Raw genomic sequence first — 9,365 nt, 5'->3', positions numbered from 1 at the left:
TGTGTGTGTGTGTGTGTGTGTGTGTGTGTGTGTGTGTGTGTGTGTGTTTACATGTATGTATGGGCACCCTTGGTAACTTGCATGTCTCAGTTCACATATGCGTGTAAAAATCCAAGGCAAACTTGTGAGAGTCAGTTCTCTCCTACTTGGAAGTGGGATCTGAGAATGGAACCCTTCATCAGGGCTGAAGACAAGCATCTTCTACCCACCGAGCCATCTCACTGGCCTGTGCATGGACCCCAGTGGACTGTTCCATCTAGTTAGTGCCTGCTGAAGTCTCCTTGAGCGTCTGAAGGGACAAGAATTACCGAGGAAACAGGCTACCAGTGAAGGAGTGTTTGATTCCCAATTCACTGGGCTTGTGTGGCTGTGTTCACTCAGCTGGATCCTTGGGCCCCTAGGGGGACCAATACTCTTTCTAAGGTAGGAGGTTCTGGCAGATCTGAACAACATGGGTCACTGTGTATTTGAGTTGGGAAGGAACGTGATCATTCAGGGGGAGATGGAGAAAATGGAAAGCAGAAAAGGTGTCTGTGCAGGCCATTCAAAAGCAGATGTAGCAAGATTTGTGTTGGGTCAGAGTTCTCCAGGAAGTTTAATAGAAAGCCAAATGCCCTGAGCAGCTGTTCACCAAAGGAAGGAGAGGAGTAAATGACAGAGTAAAAAAAGCTCAAGCTTGTCCTAAGGGTGGGCAGTTACCTCTGTCCTCAAGGTATGCTGTGTACCTTTCTCCCTGCAAGAAAGTATGCTGGGGTGGAGACTTCACCCTGGGTGGTTCCTCTTCAGGAGAGGTGGCAGCCATGGTGGCAGCCAGAGCCTGTCAGACCCCAGGAACCAACTCCAGCAGAGCACAGCTTTGTTCCCCTTGGCTCTGGGCCAGGCCACAGAGTGAGAGTTATCCCCGCTGAGACTGAGGAGTGGGGAGACATGGCATCCTCAAGGCCAGATGGGTCGCGGAGAATGTGGATGGAGATGGTGTCTCCCTTCCACGCCCTTGTACCCAATATGCTCTTTTCAGGAAACAATTGATACAAGTGAAGGGATCGTCTCATGCTGGCCTCACCCTTTCTGATGTTTTATTTTAGGGTCCCCTCAATCCTGAGACCAATTATCATTTGTTTGGAATGGGAAGTGAGCTCTCAGAGATACTGCCTTTTCTCTGTCAAAAGGTTTCCTCATGTAATGCTAGCTCCTTTAAAAAATATTTTGTTGATTCTGTCAGAATGTCATCAGTATGTTTTCTTTATGCTCACCCACAACTCCTCCACTGAAGTGTTAACTCTTGATTGTCTTGGAGATTTGGGGAAACATCTGCAAAAACATCCAAAGGAAAAAATAAGATTTGAAATAAAGCGCACCGACACCGTGTGGGCAGAAGGCACTTCCCAGGAACCACAAGGTTGCTGAGGCAGAATCCCACCGCCTGGGTTCCCTGCTGACATAAGTCAACAGCCAGAGAGGACTCTGAGGCCGCAAACCATAAAGACTATGATGACTACTGTCAACTGCATTCCAGAATTAGAGGACAAGACGGTTGCTGAAGGTATCACATGCTTTGGCTGAAGGACATGGAGAAATCAACTGAGGGCACAGTAAGATGGCTGGTGCAGTAGGTAAAGGTGCTTTCTCCTAGGCCTAAAAACCTGAGATCAATCTCCGGAAACCGCAGCAGACAGGGGAAGTAACTCCAGCAAGCTGACCTCTGACTTCCACAGATGTTCATGTACATATGTATACAAATACACACACAGAGAAGTAATTATGAAAAGAGAGATCTAGCTGGGACTAAGATAGAAAGTTCCTTCCTAGTGACTGTCTTAACTGTGACCTGCTAAGGGGAATTTCTAACCACTAGTCCTTCGCTGTGGATCCTGTTGCTGCACCATCAACTTTCCAAATGAAATGTGTTTGCTTGTGCAACACTGGCACAATAGTTACAGGTGCAACCATGTGCTTTCTGGAGTCACGGCCTACTCCACAGAGAAAACTCATGGCTGTGCTTTAAACCAGAGCAGCAGTTCTTAATTAAAGAGGTCATAAACCTTAAGGTGGCAGGGGGACAATTGCTGTTGTTTTCTTGAGTGAATGTGAAGTGCCTATCAAACTTTATTCTAAATGTTTATGTTTTTCCTGTAGATCATTGTTTCTGCTATTCCTGGTTGCACAGGCTTCTTTTAGGAGAGGAAAGCAGTTACTGCAGATACTGCTAAAGTGGTCAAAGTGTTAAGAATAACTGACTATTGAATGTTCAGCCCTAAATGGAGGTTCTACATCACCCTCTCCAAGCCTCACCAAACATTGCAGAAAAAGGGATAAAAAGAAGGCGGGATGCTGGGAAGAGAGGGGGGGGCATGACCCAGAAAGAGCTAAGAAAGAGGTAGAATCGGTTTTTATCCTCAAAGCAATAATGTGATCATTGCCAACCTTAAATTAGAGCGGGATTTGTCACAGGATTGAACCTACTAACTTTCCCTCATGGAGGGCAGGGAGGTCTCACAAGATGCGTGCGCAAGGCTGTGCACAAGCAGCTCAGAAGGCAGCACACTAGGCTCTCCAGAGAACTCCTAAGGTCGCTCCATGGAGTACAGTGCTCTTCCCCTCCCCAAGGACATGGGGGTTAGCAATTGCTCAGGAGGGCTGGGACTCTTGTGGCGGCACATCCACCTGCGAGTTGTCCGTGCTCCTCTAGGCCACCGTTTTTCCATGTGTCGGTAAGTAACTCCAGTTAAATTCATTGGTTCTCCAAGCTAGACTTGAGTGAAAACTCTAACTGGTCGGTTACTGGTGTATTGTCTGTGGATAACAGACTTGTTCACATCCCCAGGAAAAGCAAGCCCAACAATTAATTCATCAGCTCCTCTTCATCTGGAAATGTCTTAGTTTCCCCTCATATAGTTTTGATGGATACAAATCTCTTGACCGATGGGTCTTTGTTGATGGTGGTGATAGTGATGGTGGTAGTTCATATAGTACCTTAAAAATGTCACCCCCACCATCTGGCAACCTAGTTTTCCACTGAGCAACCAGTTTGGCTGAGATTCTTTTATGTGAGGCAAATCCCTTCTTTCTTGTTGATTTTAAGAGTCTCTGTCAACCAGCAATGTGATTATGTACTTTGGTGTGAATCTCTTGGTGTGAGGCTTATCTTACTAGGAGGTTAATAACATTTAAAGTTCGTATATCTAATTATTCAAATTTTGGAGAAATTGAGCTGTTATCTCCTTTCTAAAGCCGTGTGTGTGTGTGTGTGTGTGTGTGTGTGTGTGTACATATATGTATGGACACCTGTAGAGAGCAGAGAGGGCAGTAGGTCTCCTGGAGCTGGATTGCCTGCAGTTCTGAGCTTCCTGACATGGGTCCTGGGAAGCAAACTCAGGTCTTCTGCAATATCAGCGAGCTCTTTCAACTGCTGAGCCTCTCTCCAGCCCCATTATCTCTCCAAACAAGCTCTTTTTCTTTCTCTCTCTCTCTCTGTCTAGGGCTCCCACAGTCTTAGTGCTGATGGCATTTATTTTAAGTCTTTGTCTAGTAAATATGAAGTCTCTGCTTCATCAAGAGAAGTTTGTGAGCTGGACACCATGGCACATGCCTGTAAACTCAGCATTCAGGGAAGTAGAGGCAGGTGAATTTCTGTGCCACAAAGCAAGTACAAGACAGACAAGACTACACAGAGAAACCCTGTCTCAGAAAAGTAAAAAACAAACAAACAAACAAGAAGTTGTGTTACTTTATTTTTATCCTTTGGTGGGCTGTGTTTTCCATTTCTTTGTACATAGTATGACTTTGTTGTTGAAAATCAGATACTTGATAAAACAAACAAAAAAAAAAAAAACAAACCAACCAACCAACAAACAAAAAAACAGCCATGACGGCCAACCTTTGCAAAGGACGTCTTTAACAAAGGATGTCTTTTAGTAATTTTCTGAGTTAGGGGACCAGCCTGAGGAGAAATCTTAATGTCTTCTCAAGACTTCTCCAAACATGTGTTTTGGGGGTTTATGTGGCTTTTTTCTCTTCTTTCCTTCCTTCCTTCCTTCTTTCCTTCCTTCCTTCCTTCCTTCCCTCCCTCCCTTCCTCCCTTCTTCTTTCCTTCCTTCCTTCCTTCCTTCCTTCCTTCCTTCCTTCCTTCCTTCCTCCTTTACAAAAATGCAGTGTGTGTGTGTGTGTGTGTGTGTGTGTGGCTGTGTATGCCTACAGAGGCCAGAAGAGGGCATTAGATACCCAAGGGTAGAGTACAGGCTGTTGTGGGTCCTGGAAACGGCACTCTGGACCTCTGGAGTGCTCTTAACCACTGAGCCACCTCTCCAGCCACCGTGTCACCCTTGCAATGCCTCCCTTAAATTCTCACCCCAGCTTCTCCTTAGGGGACACTTCTTCTCCACCCGCTCTCTTGCCCTGAGTCTGATGAACTTGCTCAGCACACAGCTTCTCACTTGAGATCTGTGTTAGGCAAAACAAGAGCTGTCCTTCAGAAAGGCCCCCAGAGAGGCTGGCAGCAGCACGCCGCAAGAACTCTGTTCTTTCCAGCGTGGAGGAAGGAACTGAAAACCAGAATGCCACCTTCTCAGACCTGTGTCTCCCTCACAGCAGCACTAGCCTGTGTGTGCGCAGTTGTGTCCTAAGCTCAGTTTGTAAGAGAACAACGCCGCTTGCGCCAAGACGGTGACGGCAGACATGGACAAAGGAGCTGGTCTGAGACCTAATTAAATTGAACCACACAGCTGACACTTTTTGTAGACCAAAGAAGCTGTAACTTTGGCAACTTTGTATGATTCAGCCCAGGATTTTGAAAGTAAGTTGGGACTCGGGACTTACTGCAGAGAAAGAGTGAAAGAAAGGGAAGGAGTGGAGATGGATTTGTGAGCTTTGCTAGGTAAGGAGGGCAGCCTGCTTAGCATAGGGCAGAAGGAGCCCAGTGTGCTTGCCCCTCCACCCCCCCCCCGCATGCTTTCTTCTCAATTCCTCTCTTTCCCCCATCTTTAACTTTTCAGGGGACACAATTACCATGGGCTACATGCTTACCATTAAACATGCGTTTCTCCCACCTGGCTGCCTGTCTGACGTTTTAACGGTTTTGCTGGCTTAGCGTTTCATGGGCAGGGCACACAGAAAGAACATACTTTCAGCGCACAGTTTGAAGTCCGTGCACACTCCCTCAATGTTAACGCCATAGCAACGCGCCCTTAACTTTTTATTTCTTTGAGCCCGACCCTCATCTGGAAGGGTTCTGGGCCACATTTTCAAGCACTTTGGTGCCGATTATCATGAGGCTCCTGAGTTTATGGAGGGAAGGCTAGGAACGGCACGCTGGAGTCTATGCTCAAATTACTATCCTAAACGACTCCATGGGGGGTTTCCTTCAGGGGTCACTGAGAGCCAGAGTGGAATGTTTTTCCTTCTCCGATTTATCCCAGGCCTTGAGGCACGAGAACCATAAATGCAGGTAATGTGTTTAATAGCCAGATTCTCTCGGCTCATTTTCCACCTCACCCCACCCCCAGTGATATTCATGAAACTTCACAAAGCTGCCTGGCCCATTTTGCACTACCTCTGTTTCTGCAAAGGCCAAGAGATTCAGATGACGGAAAGGCATAGAAGGATGTCCTAAAGCATAGACCCTTTCTGGGTGGCTCTGTGGCTCAACCAGACTCTCACGACTGTCAGTCCAGCAGGGAGGTCTAAGCTGCAAGGTGTTTGTCCATAGACAGTAAGTTCCCCATTGCTGGATGTCCAAGCAACATCCAGTCAAGCATGGCAAAGCCACTTGCTACTAGAGAAGCTGAACGAGACTACACTCCTCTGGTGTGTAACTTTTGCTTTTCCTGGTGTCAGTTACCCATGATCGAATTTCAAATGGAAAACGCTAGAAAGAAAAACCTCACAAGTTTTACATTGCATGCGTTTCTGAATAGTTTGAGGAAATCTTACGCCATCCTGCCAGTCATGAATCATCCTCGAACCAGCTATCCTTGTTGTGTCTTCTACCTGCAGGGTAGCCACGAGATCACCTGGCCCATGACATCCACAGTGAGGACAGCTCAGCACTTGTTCCAATGGCCCCGTGTCATTTCATCTCATCTTGTGGGCGTCCGATGAGGCATAGGAAGGGTGTGCAGCGAGAGAGATGGGTGGAGATCACAGTGGCATGGCTTGGATTAGTGTGCATTGTTACAGCTGTCCTGTCTTACTGCTCTTTACCACGTTTAATCAATAGATCAAATGTCATCATGGGGGCACGCAGGCTGCGTATTCCATTTTATCACAGTTTCAGGCATCCACAACGGTCTTAAATGGATTTCTCCCAAGCCAGTCACAGTGGTACACACTTGTAATCCCAATACTCAGGAGGCAGAGGCAGGTAGACCTCTGTGAATTCAAGTTCTGCCTGGTCTACACAGTGAATTCCAAATCAACCAGGACTACATTGTGAGATCGCATTAAAAAAAAATAGTCCCTCAAAAGAGGACAAAAATACAAATACATAAATCATGAAGCTTATGATAACGAATGTTTTCTGAGACTAAAACCCTCATTTTTTTAACAAATATGTATTATATTTATTAGACACTGCCAGAGCTTATTATCAGTGAAAGCTGGCCTTAAGGACGGAACAAAGACGAAGATGCGCACACAAAGAATGCCCTTGGGGAGCATCCGTCCCGTGAAAGCACAGTGACACAGAAGTCATCCACAGCAAAGTAATGGCCACAGCTAAGGTTCCGGAAGGTTTAACCAGGGCCTTTGCACAGACACTTCCAGGCACTCTGAGGCCAAGCATCCCTTCACAAGTGATCACACTCAGGGTCCCTTGAAACTGGAGTCACAGATAGCTGCCAACTACCATGTGGGTGCTGGGAATTGAACCTGTGTCCTCTGGAAAAGCAGCCAGTGCTCTTAACCAATGAGCCATGTCTTCAGCCCAAGATATAGATTTTTTTAAGATATATTTATTTATTTAAATTTTTTATGTAAAGGAGTGCTCTATCTGCATGTTTACCTGCATGCCAGAAGAGGATGTCAGATCCTAATATAGATGGTTGTGGAACACTGTCGTTGCTGGGAATTGAACTCAGGACCTCTGGAAGAGCAGTCAGTGCTCTTAACCACTGAGCCATCTCTCCAGCCCCCAAGATATAGATTTTTAATCTCAGAAAGTTTAAGTAGCTTCATGTGGCTGGTAACTACTGTATTGGGCAGCACAAACCTGACTCCTTAGGAAGCGGGATGCCCACTGTGTTCCCATTAGAACACTAAGAGAGAACTTCAGGATGTGTATTTTGTCTCAGGACCTGACTTGAAGTAACAGAGCAGCAGCACAATGTCCCTGGGAACAGCTTCGACATGACTAGTTGGGAGGCCCTGGATAAATTCCTTAGCTTCCCAGTGCCTTGGTTTTCTCGCTGTGGCTTTAACATAGCCATCCTTTGACCATTTTCTTGATCCAAAAGCCAAAGTGGAATGGGGAAGGTCGAAACTTCAGAGTCAAAGGAGATGCTGTGTGAGCGGAGTCGTCCACATTTTCACAAATTATCAGGAGCGTCCACCTTCCCAGGGCCTGAGGAGTGAAGAAAAGAATATTTACTCCTGTGTCATCCTCCCTTCCACCCCCGCCCGCCAGGCTCCTGTGCCAAAGAGATGAAAGTCATTCTTGACTTTTTAGACTCGCTGCAAAGCATGAGTCAACAAGATAATTCTGGGGGTGGGGTGGGGGTGGGGATGGGGATGGGGTGGGGACAGTCAATAGTTGCATCCTGTTTTTAAGGTTGTTAAAATGCACAGACTCTCTTATTTTCTTTCTTGCCTTCCAATGCACTTGAAAAGGAAACTCCTTCAGAATGCAGGAATGCTTTCTAAGGTTGCTTAGGATTCAACTTGGTGTAATGGCTGCTGTGGGAAGTCCATGTCTGAGCAGTTTGTCGTCGATGTCACTGAAAGTACATGATCATGGGCAAGGGTCCTCTTTGAATTTGATTGACAGGGGTAAGAGTGGTTTTTTAAATGTCTCTTCAGCTCTGAGAGTTCAGTCTTCACTGTTACCGTTTCTTTTCAAATTAGTAATGTGACAGGGTTGTCTGAAAACTTGGGATTAAACAGCTCATCCCAAAACTCAGTGGCTGCAGGTGAGCAGGTGGCTGTGTGAATGACTGTAGTGCCCACCGCCTGAGTGCGCTTGCTGCACGCTGCCAGGCGATGGTACCCTGTGGGGAGCCAGCCTTTGCCAACGGATCCTAGCTTTTTAAAGCAAAACCAGAAATCTGGATTTTTTTTTTTTTTTTGGTCAAACCTCACAGTTTTTAAAGGTTGGCTCAAAATACTGTAGGCTGAGCCAACAACCTGTTGGGTGAGCCCTGCCCTCCACCACCACCCCCTCCCCCCGAAATCCAGGACCAGATCACGGAGCCAAAGGAGCCCTGATCTGGGACTGGTCACAGAATGTCATCTTCGGAAGAAATTCTGGTGTCGAAACAGTGCAGGCCTTTTGTTGTTGTTGTTGTTGTTGCTCTACTCCAGTTCTTTCCGCTAAAAATCAATGCAGTAACCTTTGGCCCAAACCAGTGAAGTCTAGGCTGGGCAGAAAAACCAAAGCGAACAAGAGTCCCGTTCTCTTCCCGAGAGTCAGCACCCCTGTGTAAAGAGTGATGTTCAGAGCTCTGTGATGTTTCAACTTTCCAGGTAGCTGAACCCCAAAGGCCTTGGTTAGCATCAGTTCCTGGGCTGCCCAGCTATCAAACCTTTCCCATGGCTAGGTCATATGGCTCTCTCTGAAGTGATAAGAGACAAGTACCCAGGAAGGGTGATGGCTTCCTACCAAGTCGGTCCTGGAAATGGAGGGAGTTGAATGCTTGCTCCACAGGAGCCTGTCTGTATCCTTTCTCCCCAAGCAGCCATCCCAGTCTATGATATATGGATAGTTCTGCTTCTTCAGTTACTGGCCACATTCTACAAACCAACAACACGGAAGCTCCATGAGACCAGAACCCTCGTCAACCTCGTCCAAAGCTGACTTTCCAGCCATCGTAAGAGCCAGGGCAACTTCTAAAGGCTACTGTCCCGCAGGGTGACAGCACCTGCCCACACCAAGCTGTGGCCTCCTCAATGTTGAGCCCTTCTGTTCATCCTTGAGTCTACACAGTACCATCCATTCGCTGCTGCCACGTGCCTAGCCACTGGTGGTCTCTGAGTTCTCAGCTGTATGATTCTAGGCCCCAGAGACTGGGAACGTTAGCAGCTGATGAATGGTTGCGTCTCCAGAACCAGGAAGTCCATTACTCTCTAAAGCATTTGCTGTTTCTCTGGGGTCTTTGTCAGACAGGCTGCTTTTCAATTAGAGCTTTACCTAACCAGATGATTTACCTCAGGACTGC

The 9,365-nt window shown here is 46.9% G+C and overlaps 1 protein-coding gene across 1 annotated transcript in view; it reads right to left on the bottom strand.

Annotated features, from left to right (window-relative positions):
* Positions 1 to 6,522: 6,522 nt before the first annotated feature.
* The window catches only part of LOC129686814 (translation initiation factor IF-2-like), a 60,569-nt gene continuing 57,726 nt past the window's right edge, over positions 6,523 to 9,365 (bottom strand). The window contains exon 4 of the mRNA XM_055620923.1: positions 6,523 to 7,555. The gene's annotated coding sequence lies outside the window, so the exon portion shown is untranslated. The remainder of the gene's footprint in view (positions 7,556 to 9,365) is intronic.

The sequence above is a fragment of the Psammomys obesus genome, unplaced genomic scaffold (genome assembly GCF_907164565.1).
Source record: "Psammomys obesus unplaced genomic scaffold, mPsaObe1.curated_primary_1811, whole genome shotgun sequence".
Classification (NCBI taxonomy): Eukaryota; Metazoa; Chordata; class Mammalia; order Rodentia; family Muridae; genus Psammomys; species Psammomys obesus.
Note: the sequence above shows the minus strand (reverse complement) of the source record. Positions and strands in the feature narration are given on the sequence as shown.